The following is a 14,806-nucleotide window of genomic DNA, read 5'->3' on the forward strand; positions in this document are numbered from 1 at the left end:
AGGGGAGATCCCGTGGGAAAACAGGAGCTAAATGCAATTTAAAGTACATTAGAATTTAAATGAAACTTGCAAATTTGGTTAGTTTATCACTAGGGACTACCCAAGTGAAATAACACGAAGTTAATCCGAATGCAAAGCAGAGAAAAATGGCAGCTTTTTTACTGTTGGGTTGCGTTCGAATTAACTTCATGTTATTTCACGTTAACTGTGACGTCGTGTGATAAACTATGGGCATTTCCGGGTTTTCTTTGGTTTAAATCTAGTTTAACTCCCATTTTCCCACGGAATCTCACTAGTGTAATAAACTCCATAGATAGGAATACAGTCATTTTACTGGCTTGTATTCAATTACTGTATATACTCATGTATAAGTCTAGAAATTTTAGTCAAAAAATTGACCCCAAAAACCTGAGTCGACTTATCCATGGATCAATGTAAGTACTGCACTTTAACTCTTATTTAAAAAAAGGAACCATTCCCTGGTGAAAGGCAAAAATGTAATCCGTCTTGGAATCATCCCCCCCCCCCATTTTCTCATCCTTTATTTTAAGCAGAAACTGTTATGGCTTTTGTAAGTTCTTGGGCATTGTTTTCCTTTGCTTCATCCTTTGTTACATGCCTCTATATTTTATCCTCAACTTATCCATGGGTCATATCAAAATCCATAATTTTGACCCCAAAACTTGCCCTTGACTTATACATGAGGTCGACTTATAGTTGAGTATATATGGTATGTCATTGCATTAGCACAAAATACCCTTACACACATTTTCTGAATTAGTGCAAACATCACATCCAAGACATTTTTTTGTGTGTAAGTGGCTGTGCTAAAGAGTTGCCCAACTTTTAACACAACTGGTATAGAATCTCTTTTCTACAACCTTTTTGTACAACTTTTTTCAGACCTTGAACTAAAAAGAAACAGTTTCATTTTATTAGCATTAAACTGGATTCCAGGCGCAATTTGTTGTGCATTTTTACTATGTTATCAACTTTGGCTTATGGCAACCCCATGAATGAGATACCATCAAGATGCCGTCATCCACTGCCCTGCTCAGGTCTTGCAAACTCAGGTCTGTGGCTTCCTTGACTCAATCAATCTACCTGTAGTGCATCTCCCTCTTTTCCTACTGTCTTTCACCTTACCAAACATTACTATAATTTCTAGTGAGTCACATCATCTCATGATATATCCAAAGTACAACAGCTTCAGTTTAATCTTCTAGTCGGAGTTTAAGTTTGGTTTGCTCTAAGATCCACTCATTTGTCTCTTTAGCAGTCAACAGTATCTTTAGAAGTCTTATTCAGCATCACATTTCAGATGAGTTATTTTTCGTCCTGTCAGCTGCCAAGCTTTCACAACCATACATAGAAAGTGGAAATGGGCTGTTTTTAATATGATTGTTTGCATTTTCTTACAGCCTTTTGTTTGCACATGGAGAAAGTATTGGAAGACTGGGAGTAATCCTGAAGTTTGCAAATGGAAAGAAAAGAATAGAAAAAGAAAAGACATTCTAAGGAAGGAAGGAAGGAAGCTCAGTGAGGTCTGGCCATACCCTGCCGGGATAGAACGCTGATTGCTTAAGAGAAGGGGCAAAAACTAGTTGGAGGAAGAACAGAATGTGGTGGCTAAATAGAAGATGAATAATTTGTCAGAGTTTGCCAAAGTTTTAAAGAATTTGGCCAAGCTTGGCAGTAACACTTTACATGTGTGAGCATGTATGAGACATCTTGTCACCGGTTGATTTAATCCAGCCCCATGAATTTCATAGAATTTCAAGAAATAGAACAGAATTTCAAGAAATTGTCTATACCATGCTTTTATCAGTCCTAGTGTGTGTTTGTTTTAATGAATACTGGGGGAAAAACAACACTATGAGGTGTCCAAAACAAAACATGGTAATGACTACTTCATTAGTATCAACTTACATAACCAATTATTTTTCCATTGTAACTTTCCAAGCTCTGCTACTTCCTTACTGCTCAAATACAAAGAACAACTTTCTCAGTCTAAAATTAGCAAAATATTTTTCCTGAAAAAAAATACTGAGTGGTATGACAGTAATAGTAAACCAACCTATTGAAATGCTGTGTGTGTGTGTGTGTGTGTGTGTGAGAGAGAGAGAGAGAGAGAGAGAGAGAGAGAGAGAGATTTGGCTGTATATACACAAGAAACTGCTGAACCTTCCCAAAACAGGATTAAGAATCTTGAAAGATTAATGCAATTATAAATTGGCCAATAGCAAACATGGTATAAAAGTTGCACATCTATTCTTCTCTAGAATGCACTGCGTATATTATAATTGTATAATATGATCTTGCCAGAGAATGTGGAAGGTTCTTTCAGAAGGAACAAAGTCATCCTCCATTTTGAAGAACTGAATATACAGCCACATTTGATTCCTGAGTGGAAAAAATGGCTGCAAGTTACAACACAGGATATACCTGCTTCTCATCAAAAGGAACATTTTTAGCCTTTTAAGACCTGCATAATCCAATCTTCATTTATATTGCATTACAACAGTTAAGACTGATTGAATTGGTTTCAACTTAATGATAATCGCAATAAGGATTCCAAACTTCGGAACATCGTGTTGCAACCTGCCAGCCCAGAATTGCACATGGATTGTCCTGGATTAATTTTACAATAAACAGACTATAGACCACTGAATGACCTAGGGGATCCTTACATTTTAATTTTAAAAATTACACCAACAGTAAATTAGGTCTCAATGGCTCCTGAAGAATTTTCAGGTTTTCGGATATAATTAAATAGACCATCCTGGTATATCTTACTAACAGAAAGCTTGCTTTAATCTTAAACACAGTCATTTTCCATACTGCAGGGAACAAAATAGAAGGAGTTTCACTCTAATTCTGCGGAAACATCCATAGGGCAATAACACATTTCATTGCTTTCTGTAGGCTGTTGTTCTCACCTTCAAAAGTATTTTACAAGAATTAACTCACAAATCATAAAACCAACTGCAGCTCATCACCGAAGAAAGTATTTCAGAACTAGGCAAATACATTATTACTCTTTTAATACCACTGTTTAGCAGCAGAGCAAGAAAAAAAATCTGGACATAAATTTTCTGATTTGCACCTACCTTGATTAGTGATATTTTGCTCTATTATCGTTTAACTTTATTTTCCAAGCACTTCACTTTGCAAGGTTTTCTGGGACTGATTACATCAGAAGTTCCTACTTCTGCTCAGTGATTTGAAGTGAAGTGAAGCTCCACCCTGCAATATTCTGATTTGTTTTAAATCAGAGGTGGGAAAAAGAGCCATCTTTAAAACAATGGGGAAATAACATGCGACACAAATTATTAATGCATAAGATTTTGTTTTATAAAATATTTGGGAAGGTGAAATTATAATGAAACAGGACTCTTAGGAAAGGAGTGAATTCTTTAGAGGAAAAGTTTTTAAAAATTAACTATGGAAATAAAGTTTTAGCATGAAATGGATAATAATCAGTACCTTTTTGTCCTTAGAGAATATTTGTAGCTACACACACATGCACACAAATAGAAAAACAATATCTGCTGCTATTTTCACCACTTAGACTTCCCAGCGGAAAAAACTATTTTGTCTTTTTAGTAGAGATGGGAAAGGCTCCTATCTGAAATTCTGGAGAACTGCTGCCTGTTAGTGTAAATCAGAGGTGAGATATGCATTTTAATAAATGCAGATATTTTAAAAAGGGGGGAGGAAACAGGTGTAGAAAATGTGCAAACCTCTAGATGTTAATGAGTTGCAATTCCTATCAACCCTAGCCAGCATAAAGAGTGATGAGAAATGCTGGGAAATGCAGTCAAAGAACAATGGGAAGGTCATACATTCTGAATCCCTTTTTCAAAGTGTTATTGTATGAAAATGATCATTTTTATATAGCAGTTTCCTTCACTGCTCAGTTACATGTCTATTATCCAAGGAAACCTTATTACAATCATTTTGTTAAACTGGCCAGTAGTATTCTTGTATTTAGAGACAGAGCAAACATCAGTATGTAACACACGTGCTGTGTGTATACAAAAGGTCCCAGGTGCAGTTACTAATATCTTTAGAAAAGCTGGGAAAGGCTCCTATCTGAAATTCTGGAGGACAGTTGCCAGTTAGCCTAAACCAGAGGTGAGATATATGTTGTGCTAAAGATATTGTTGGTTACAGAATTCTGGAATGAATCCTTAGGTTCTAAGTAAAATAACAAACATAGTATTTTTACTGTCACTTATGTGAAGGTCACAATAAGCATTTACAACACAAGATTCTAACATCATCATATTTTTCTTTCTCCTGTATGGTTTTTAATATCTTTGCCTGATGAAGAAGCTAATAAAACATCAAAAGCTTGCAACATGTATTTCATACATTTTAGTTGTCCTATTAAAGGTATTACTATTCTGTGGATTTTGGATGTTGTTGTATAAGACAAGAACTTGATAACGTTGCTATAAGAATCTGCAATACTGGACATTTCTAAGCATTGTTAATTTGTACAAAAACAAATGCAGAAGTCCAAAAAAGTCTGATTTGTACAAAATCTTCAAATAAAGTCAATGTGCTGTGACTGATTCTCAGATCAACACAGTGATGGCAAACAGGGATATGGCCGATCCCAAATTCCAGTTGACACGGAACCTGAAATTGCAGTTAATATGATCAAAATTGTAATTTATAGTCAGCTCTCCATACCCACGGATACTTTAGCCACAGATTCAACTACTCATAGCTTGAAAATATTCAATATATATAGATATATAAATGTCAAAAAGCAAACTTTGATTTTTCTATTTTAAAAAATAAGGGACACCATTTTACTACACCATTGCATATAATGAGACTTGAACATCCACAGATTTTGGTATCAGCGGGGGGTATCCTGGCACCAATCCCCAGTGGATACCAAGGGTCCACTGTATAATACCCAGCAAGTAACTGCCATAATGGCCTGAGAGGGAGTTCACCAGGCAGGTCCAGCTCCATCAGGACTAGCTTTCAAACTTGATATTTATATTTCTGATTATATATCCAAAAATCAGAAAAGGTAATAAAATATATAAATGCTATAGTGGACTTTCAATATGTTGTATTCGAGATGTCGGAATATGGAGCACCGAGGATGGATGTTTCAGCGGTAAGTGAATTCTGTTTGGTGTTATCATCTCAGCCGCGGAGACGTGTGTTACGTATTACTGTAACTCCATATAGCCAAAGTAATCCTATTTAAATGTCCTTGGGTATGAAAGTATCTATTTTTGCCATTGGCAAATCATATAGTCTTTCTAAATTAAAATCGGTTATCCATGTTTTTGTCCTGACTTCACACTTGTGAAGCAAGTGCGTAGGTTACCTGCTGTTTACCCTGCACACTGTAGCTGATATGCTTGCCACTTGAACCCAATTACATTAATTAGACAGCATGATCGCAGAGGATTGTTAAATTATTATTAAAAGGTCTTCGCCAGTTACCATGCTCTTAAAGGTGTACTTGTTTCCCACAGATAAGCACAAGTGATGCAGTGCTTTGATTCACAATAATGGTGGTTTAAGTATAGTTCTGTCTAGCAAATCTCGTAGTTCGGAGACTGACCGCCAGCTCTAACAGGACTCAGGCCGCTCGCTTTATCAAATTTTCAGACGCTGACTACAAGAGATGGCAGTGGGAAGGAAAGAGGGATGGGAATTCTGGTCTTTGGTAGTGTGTTTGCTGCAATGATGCACACTTGTGGGAGAGACACACAGGGGAAAAACCCCAAAGAGATGTGTCTTGATGCCATTGTGGTGTGATGCCCATGACTGTTTGGACTAGCTTGAGAGCAAGTGGTTAGGACAGCAGGGTTCCAACCAGTTTTGGGGAAAAACTGTATGAGCCAACCTTTTCACAATGAATTACTATATGGACTGTCCATCTGGGTCATATTTCCGCATCAGGTAGTTGTAGTTAGTGGTTCATCAGTTCTGCCTACAGATTCAGGGCCAAAAATCAGAATAGGCTAACCAATTTCACATCATGCTGTCCCTAGCAACTATCTTCATGCACCAGTGCGTATACAAGCATGAGAACCAAACTGATACAGGCACAGTACATTCAGTGTTACTTGCTTGCCATTTTATTTGTTTTGTAACCTTGACAAGCGATGTCAAGGTATGCTCACAAGAAGCATGTAAGGAAATCCATTGCGTACAAGGCTGAAGGAACAAATTAACTTTACCTTGACAGAGGACTTCTGCCATAAGAGGAAACTCTTATTTTGACACCTTCTAATTAAACTTTCATTGGAATGCCTTTATTGTGCTTGGTTTTGATCTTTTGGCTTCCAACATTTTCTAAGAATCAATAAAATTGGTTTTAAAAAATAATGTGAAAATAGAGGGAGCGTGATTCAGGAGCAAGAGGACCTCTAGAAAATAAGAACAATGAATCTACACTGTTCATTCTGGGAGAAAGGAAAAGATTTTAATACACAAATTGCAGTTATGGAAACGAACAATAATTGAATGTTGTAGATGGAAGGGAAACATTACGGTGACGAAGAGCTCTGGGTTTGCTTTTTGAAGTGGGGAGGTGCTGCTTCCGAACACAGTTGTCTGATTTGGCATGCCTTCCCTCCACATTTAGCCCAGATATTTTTAAATAAAACATAAATTACAAAAATGTCATAAAATTTGAATATGTCTTCACAAAGCTGACGCGAAGAGGCTGAGGCTCTCACTTTCTATTACGACGGGCCCTTATCAGGACCGCAGGGTGAAACGTCATCCAACTGTCATGCAAACACGGTACGAAACGTTGCGGAAGCGCCAGAAAATGTGATCTCCATGGTGCTTCTAACGTGTAATGAGGCTTCCCGCTCTGTTACCATCATGGAATCATTCATGGAGTCGCCCGGAGAAGCAATTTCTCTGACTAAAAGGATATCCCAGTTATTCGAACAGGCTTCCCCGTGAACGTTCCCTGCAGGGAACATAGTGTGGGAAGCCTCCAATTACACTTAGAAGGCTAGGCGGTTTCTCACCCAATCGATTAATTAAAGATAATATTACAAATGTTTTAAAAGTTAATGAGTATCAACAAGAAAAAACTTATGCTAAAAACTCCTTCTATTTTTTGGATGCCGAAAAAGCTTTTGAACAAGTCGGCTCTTTATGTCAAGGGTTTTTAAAAAAATGGAGATAGGTGGACGCCTTTCCTGAATGGATTCAAAAAAGTGCTATATATGAATGAAGAAGCTAATATAATTCTAATGGTGAAACAAGAGGAAGGTTTTATATACCAAAAATGTGTAGGCAAGGCTGTCCCCTATCAGCTCTACTTTTTTATGTTAATTGAAAGTCTGCTTATGCAAATTAAGAGAGGAAAACTAGTTGACGGAGTTACAATAAAAGGAGGGGAAGTACAAATTTAGCGCCCTTTGGCAATGTATCTATGGCATAACATTAGGCAAGCCCAGCTGAACGTATCATTCTTTAGTAAAGACGCCCAACGACTATAGGAAGTTTACAGATTAAGGTGTCAAATAGAACAAAACAAACATGCGACAATGAGCATATCGACAAAGATAAATTGGAATTGAAGTCTAATTGGTTTTCGATTGAGAAGGAAAAATATTTGGAATTTCTGTAACTCAAAAAATCAGAGCTTTTAAGAATAACTATAAAAAGGATGGTTGGAATAAAGCAAGGATTTTAAACAATTGACTAAATAGGTTTAATGTGGATGGGCTTAAATTTCTCCAGTCATGAATTTTGAAATATCCTTATGCCAATTCACAAATGGGATGTCGTTTGTTATTATAGGTAAATTTTGAAAAAGATAACATCATTTTAGGTAATAAAGTCTTTTGACTGTAGAAATTATGCCCATCACATTAAACCTACATTTTATTCATTGTTTTTTAAAATCTTTCTTTTTGCCAAACCATTCCTTTTATAGTTTATTCTTAAAAAGCTCTTGTATTTTTTGTAGTTAATATAAATCCTATAATATTTTTTCTTCTCAATCTGAAAACCCAAATTTAGACTTCAATTCCAATTTATCTTTGTCAGATATGCTTCATTGTCAGCATTTGTTTTGTTCTTCTTTTACCTTAATCTGTAAAACTTCTCTATATTCGTGGGGCTCTTTTTTTACTAAAGAATTGATTACTTTCAGCTGGCTTGCTAATGTATGTACTAGATATCATGCAAAGGCTCTAAAATTTGTTACTCCCATCCTTTTATTTTAACTTCCTTCAATCTTTTTCTCTCTAATTTGCATAAGCAGAACTTCAATTAAAATAAAAAGTAGAGCTGTAGGGGACAGCCTGCTACACATTTTTGTATATTAAAAACTTCTCTTTTTTACACCATTTATAATTTATAGCTTCTTCATTCATATATATCTTTTTGAATCCAGTTCACGGAAGGCGTCACCTATCTCCATTTTTTTAAAAACCCCTTGACATAAAGAGCCAACTTTGTAAAAAGCTTTTTCTGCCATCCAAAAAAATTAGAAGAGTTATTTATCAATTTTTCTTGTGATACTCAATTAACTTTAAAACATTTGTAATAATTACTTTAATTAACGATTGGGTGAGAAACCGCTCTGATCTTCTAAAGTGTATTGAGGCTTCCCACTATGTTCCTGTCATGGAATCGTTTCACGGGAGGAAGCCATTTTCTGAATACATGGATATCCTTTATTCAGAAAATGGCTTCTCCTGGCTACTCCCATGATGATTCCATGATGGTAACATAGCGGGAAGCCTCAATTACACTTTAGAAGCACCATGGATGATCACATTTCTGGCGCTTCCGCACGTTTCTACCAGTTTGCATGACATTTGGATGACGTTTCACCTGCGGTCTGATAAGGTCCTCTCAGTAATAGAAAGTGGATGAGCTCAGCCTCTTCGGGTATCTTTGTGTGGAAGAATTTCAAATTTTATGACATTTTTGTAATTTCTGTTTATTTAAACATATCTAGGTAAATGTGGGGAGTGAAGGCATGCCAAATCAGAAACTGTGGTCTTGAAAGCAGCCACTCCATTCAAAAAGCAAACCACAGAGCTCTTCTTCACCGTAATGTTTCCCTTCCATCTACAACATTCCAATTATTGTTCTTTTCCATAACTGCAATTTAGTTATTAAAATCTTTTCCTTTCTCCAGTGAACAGTTGTATATCTTCTTGTTCTATTTTCTAGAGTCTCTTGCTCCTGCGAATCATCTCCCTCCTTATTTTCACATTATTTTTAAAACCAATTTTATTGTTCTTAGAAATGTGTTGTAAGCCAAAAAGAAATCAACAAGCACAATAAGTCATTCCAATGAAGTTAATTAGAAGGTCAAAATAAGAGTTTTCTTATGCAGAAAGTCCTCTGTCAGGGTAAAGGTAATTGTTCCTTCAGCCTTGGTATCTCAATGATTTCCTTACATGCTTCCTTGTTGAAGCATACCTTGACATCGCTTTGTCAAGGTTTACAAAACAATAAAATGGCATCAAGTAACACTGAATGTTCTGTGCCTGTATTCATTTTTTTCTATGTTGTTATACGCACTGGGGCAGTGAAGATATTTGCTAGGCCAGCATGATGTGAATGGTTAGCCATATTCTGGTTTGCCCTGAATCTTTGGCAGAACTGATGATGAACCACTAACTACAGCTACCTGATGCGGAAAATGACCCAGATGGACAGTCACGTAATAGTAATTCATTGTGAAAAAGGTGGGTCTCATACAGTTCCCCCCAAACTGGTTTGGAAACCCTGCTGTCTACACACTTGCTCTCACAGCTAGTCCAAACATTCCATGGGCAGTCCACACCACATGGCATCAAAGACACATCTCTTGGGGTTTTCCTTTTGTCTCTCCCCACAACATGTGCATCATTTCACAAACAACACTACCAAAGACCAGAATCCCTCTCTTCCTGCCCCAGCTGCCATCTCTTTTAGTCAGCTCTGAAAATCTTGATAAAGCTATCGCCTGATTCCTGTTATAGCTTCTGTCAGTCTCCGGAACTACAGAGATTGCTAGACAGAACTATCTTAAACCACCAGTTATTGTGAATCAAGCACTGCATCACTTGTGCTTATCTGTGGAAGACAGTCACCTTTAAGAGATGGTAACTGGCAAACCTTTTAATATTATTTAAACAAATCCCTGCAGATCATGCTGTCTAATTAATGTAATTGGGTTCAGTGTCAAGCATACATCTACAGTGTGCCGGTAAAACAGCAGTTAACCTATGCACTTGCTTCACCGTGTGTAATCAGGACAAAAACATGGTAAACCAGTATTTTAATTAGAAAGAAATATTGATTTGCCATGGCAAAAATATATACTTTCATACCCAGGACATTTAAATAAAGATTACATTTGGCTATTAGATTTACAGTATACCTTAACAGCACTTCTCCTCGGCTGAGATGATAACACAAACATAATTCACTTACTCTGAAACATTCCATCCTCATGTGCTCCATATTCGACATCTCGAATCACATATTGAAAGTCCCACTATAGCATTTATATATTTTATTACCTTTCTGATTTGTATAATAATCAGAATATAATATCAAGTTGATGTGAAGTTAAACTTTAGTGCATTTCAACAGTGTTCAGTTTATTTATATAACAAAAGGTAATATTAATGTCATATACAACCCCTTAAAATAGGCAATTCAGTGCTACATACAAAATTCTGTTGTCTATCATCTCTTCATGGGCGTAACAATCCTGAAATTAAGAGTGTGACCTGCTCACATGGGCACAATCATTTTTTTAATATACTGCAAATGGAGAGGGGGGGGGAAAGCTTTATGCCAATAATGCTATCCTATCAGAACCCAGAGAAACACAGTAGCCTGTGCTTGGTCATAGCAGCTATTCGGTTCTGCGTAACCCCATATTTGTCAAAATAAATGTAACCCTCAGACTCTGCATTCTTCATTTGGCCTGTAAGTGTTTGCTTGGTCTGTTAAAAAAGAAGTGACCAAGTCTTTAGCAGTCAGATCTGAGAAGCCCACACTCAAGCAAGGGCAAGTAATAGGTGAGGGGATGATGGAGCTCTTAGTTTGAGAACCCCATCATAGGGCCCCTGTTCTTTCCCTATTCCCACACCACTCATCTTTTACACATCCTCAGTAGGCTGAAGGGACCATTTTTTTTGCCAGCTTCAGATAGTTCCCTTAACAAGATGTCCTACTCATCACTGCTACTCTGCCCATTTCAATCCTTCCTCCAGCAGAACATTCAGCCAAGAAGTAAGGATGCTTTGTGGTTAGACCGATCTTTGTCAGGGCAGTTATCAGTAAAAAAAGGAATCTGTGCAAAAGCTGTACTCTAGGCTGACCATATTTCCTTGAGAAAACAAAAGGGGACATTGGGTAGCAAAAAAATGGGAAAGGGTTATGTATGTTCTGCATTTGTGAAAAAGTAGGATGATAAAAAAAGTTTTATTACCTGAGCTAACAATTATTCTTCAGTGAGCAGAACCATACAAAATTTAAGTGGGACATAAGGGGGATTGTATTTCACTAAGATGGTACCATGAATATTTCTCGGGCTGAAATTTTGGGTTTTCAACATCTATTATAAAACTTCTCATACTCCATCCAGATTACCACCACTACACTCTTTTAGTGCTGCTATTCCATTTTAACTGCTCTGTTCAGTTGGGATTTGCAGTTAAGGAGGAGCATTTAGAATTCTCAGCCAGAAAGCTCTTAGGGCCCTACTGAACTACAAATCTCAGTATGCAACAGGAGGCAGCCGAGCAGGGAAAGTGGATAGCAGCACTATAAGAGGTATGCGGTGGTAATGTGGCATGACACAATTGTGTCATGGGGGGTGTTGACAACTACAGTTTCACAACAGTGATCTTCAAACCATTTTTGCAACACTAACTGCATTTTTCTTGAAAATGGGACAAAATGATATTTTATATGAAAACAACAGATGGTCTGGAAATATGAAAAAATGTTACTGTCCCATTTAAAATGGTAATATGGTCAGTTCTGTACTGAGTTTTGGGGCAGACAAGAGGAACTTAATGGTTGTGGCATCCCCCCCCCGGTGCCCCAAAGATTTCCTTTAGAGTTGGGTCCCTAGTTTACAGAAAACCTCTATCTATCTTAAGTCCATTTCATTTTATTTCTGTGCTCTTGATATTTCTCATAAGAGTCTCCTTCATTATGGCCAGCACGTGCGGGGTCTTTTGTTGTATGTTCTTTTTACCATTTTCTTGTAGAACACCAGTGCTTTGCTGTCTTGGATGCCAGATGAATCTCCCAAAAAAGAAAAAGAGTCAGATTTATGAAGCCACAGCGACTGTGCTCATAGTTAAGAGCTTGAAATGGAATATCTGGTGGAATCAAATCTTTGTCTGACTGTATTGCCTCTCTTCCTTGGGGAGCACTACAAACGTGCAGCTGAGAGCTCTGCAGGGCTCACTGTCAGGGTTTTTCTGGGCCTGAAGGTATATACTTGCCCAGTCACCCAGAGGGTTTCATGTTGAGGGGGATTGGAACCCTGGTCTCCCGAATCACTGTCCAAGTTCAAACCATTACATCACATGTGCTCTTATTGTTTATACTGAGATGGACGAAACCTCATTTTATCTTTTCTTCAAAAAAACTAACAACAACAACAACAAACAACCAACCTAATTATTACCTAGAGCAACATACCAAGCAATTGGGCAGAGCATGCTTTATAATGTTACCATCCAAGAAATATGTATTTCAAGGAATTACCACTTCTCCTTTGATCACTTGTTGAGCTGTTTGCCAAATGTAAATGAGTATTCCTTTCCCACACATTTGCCTTTCTTGTATTTTGGAACCCCACCAAGAGCTTTGAAGCAGGAAACTTCTTCATGCATCTTTCAGAGAATCTCAGGGGTGAAACAGACCAGCCCAAAAGGGACGGCTTGAAGCCACTCTGAGGAGAGCCCGGTTGGAGCCACAGCAACTACATGCTGCGACCCAGTCCGGCTTTTGATGGCCAAAAAAGCAGCAGCAAAAATGGCTGCTCCTTTCTCAACCAGCAAAACCTGCTTTTTCTCCCGCTTGCAAGTTTATGGCATTACATTTCCCATTATCTCCCCATCCCGTCCCATCAGATGTACCTGGTTTGTATAGGTCCAAATCCATTGATAATCTTTTTTTAAAAAAAGGCAGAATACAATAATCAGAAATTGTCTTTAACATGAATACCCTGTTTAAAAATCTACACAGCTCCCCCCCTACCACTCGACACATTAGGGTTTGCCTGGAAATGAATCCTTCAGCTTGTCAAAACACTTTTCGCACTTCTCTATGATGCTGTGACAGGTCTTTGTTCCTCAGAGTTGAATATATCAGCCTTATGTTTGGGGGAGGGAGTGGGTGCTAGGTGCTGGAATGATGCATTAAATCCCGTCCCTTGCCAGAAATAAATCCCACACTAACATCAGTCAGATTTAAAGACTAGGGTCATTTTAGGGAAAGCTGCCATTCAGTTGGCTAAAAGATTAGGCTTTACTGGGCATATACATTCCCTGATCTGAACAAAGATCAACCAATGGGAAAATGGACCACAGTACCCTTCGCGTGAAGTGGGAAGGTACGTATACATCTTAGCTAATTTACAGGAGCAATAATTTCTGGTTGTTAATATTTAACAATAGTAATAAGAAGATGTAAAAAGCTCCTACCTTCTCACTGCTAAAAGAAAACCAGATTTTGTAGGAAATGGCTGTATCTGTAAACTGCCGTGTAGAGCAGAAAAACACATTCTCTGAGCTGAGCTTGCACTCAGGCACTGTACTCATTGACTAAATAGACCTCTGCTTCTGGAGCAGCACATTGTGGCTACTGCCACACTACAGAATCAATGCAGGTTGACACGACTTTAATTGTGATGGCTCCTCTAATGGAACCTGGGATTTGTTGTTTGTTGTGGCAGCAGAGATCTTGACAGAGAGGTAAAATATATCCCAAGACTATAAATCCTGGGTGGGTTACAAAACTGCCGGGTTGCGGCGCTCTCCTGCCACCGCCGCTTGCGCGTCCGGAACCGCCGCTGCCACACGGCAGGGCTCCTGGATGCTCCGAGGAAGGAGCGCAGAATCGCGCTCCTCCGAGCCCCGGAAGTGGCCGCACAAGCGCAAGGCGTGCTTTCGCAGCGTCACTTCCGCCGGACACGTTCTGGACGCATCCAGACGTCAAATGGCAGCGGTAACACCCTTGTACGCCACTCCGCGTGTACTTTCTGGCGGTTTTGTAACCCGCCCTGGATTCCACCGCCTTGAACCATCACAATTGCCCTGCCAACTGCATTATTCTGCAGTGTAGCACAAGGTGCTCCAGGTTTTGATGAACCTAGGGTTCTAGTGAAAATGAAATAGTTCTGAGCAAGCTTAAAATATTTTTCCCCACTTATCCTGCTCTATGATGTCCTGGGCTAATTGCTACGGTTCCCCTAATTTCATTTTTTAAAATATATTATATTATTTATTTATTTAGGTATTTATATCCTGCCCTTCAGCCCGATGGCTCTCAGGGCGGCTTACAATTATTATTTTAATCAGACATTCCCTGCCCTCAGGCTTACAATCTAAAAAGACACGAACAAAAGGAGAAGGGATGATGGAGGGAAAGGGGATGAGGCCAGTGGTGTTCTCTCCCTCTGAGGCCTGGACCAAGGCAGATGGATTGGAGGGAGGGCTCTTCCTTCTTTCCAGGCTAGTCCTGATGGAAGCTGGACCTGCCTGGTGAACTCCCTCTCAGGCCGGGCAGATGGCAAGTAATGGAGGGTGGAGTCTCCTTTCTTCAG

The 14,806-nt window shown here is 38.5% G+C and overlaps 2 protein-coding genes across 2 annotated transcripts in view; both read right to left on the reverse strand.

Annotated features, from left to right (window-relative positions):
• LOC121928149 (enoyl-CoA delta isomerase 2-like) overlaps window positions 1–3,234 on the reverse strand; it is a 41,572-nt gene extending 38,338 nt beyond the window's left edge. The window contains exon 1 of the mRNA XM_042462482.1: window positions 3,111–3,234. The gene's annotated coding sequence lies outside the window, so the exon portion shown is untranslated. The remainder of the gene's footprint in view (window positions 1–3,110) is intronic.
• LOC121928148 overlaps window positions 1–14,806 on the reverse strand; it is a 448,580-nt gene that overhangs the window by 211,146 nt on the left and 222,628 nt on the right. The window lies entirely within an intron of this gene.

This window comes from Sceloporus undulatus, chromosome 4 (assembly GCF_019175285.1).
Source record: "Sceloporus undulatus isolate JIND9_A2432 ecotype Alabama chromosome 4, SceUnd_v1.1, whole genome shotgun sequence".
Lineage (NCBI taxonomy): Eukaryota > Metazoa > Chordata > Lepidosauria > Squamata > Phrynosomatidae > Sceloporus > Sceloporus undulatus.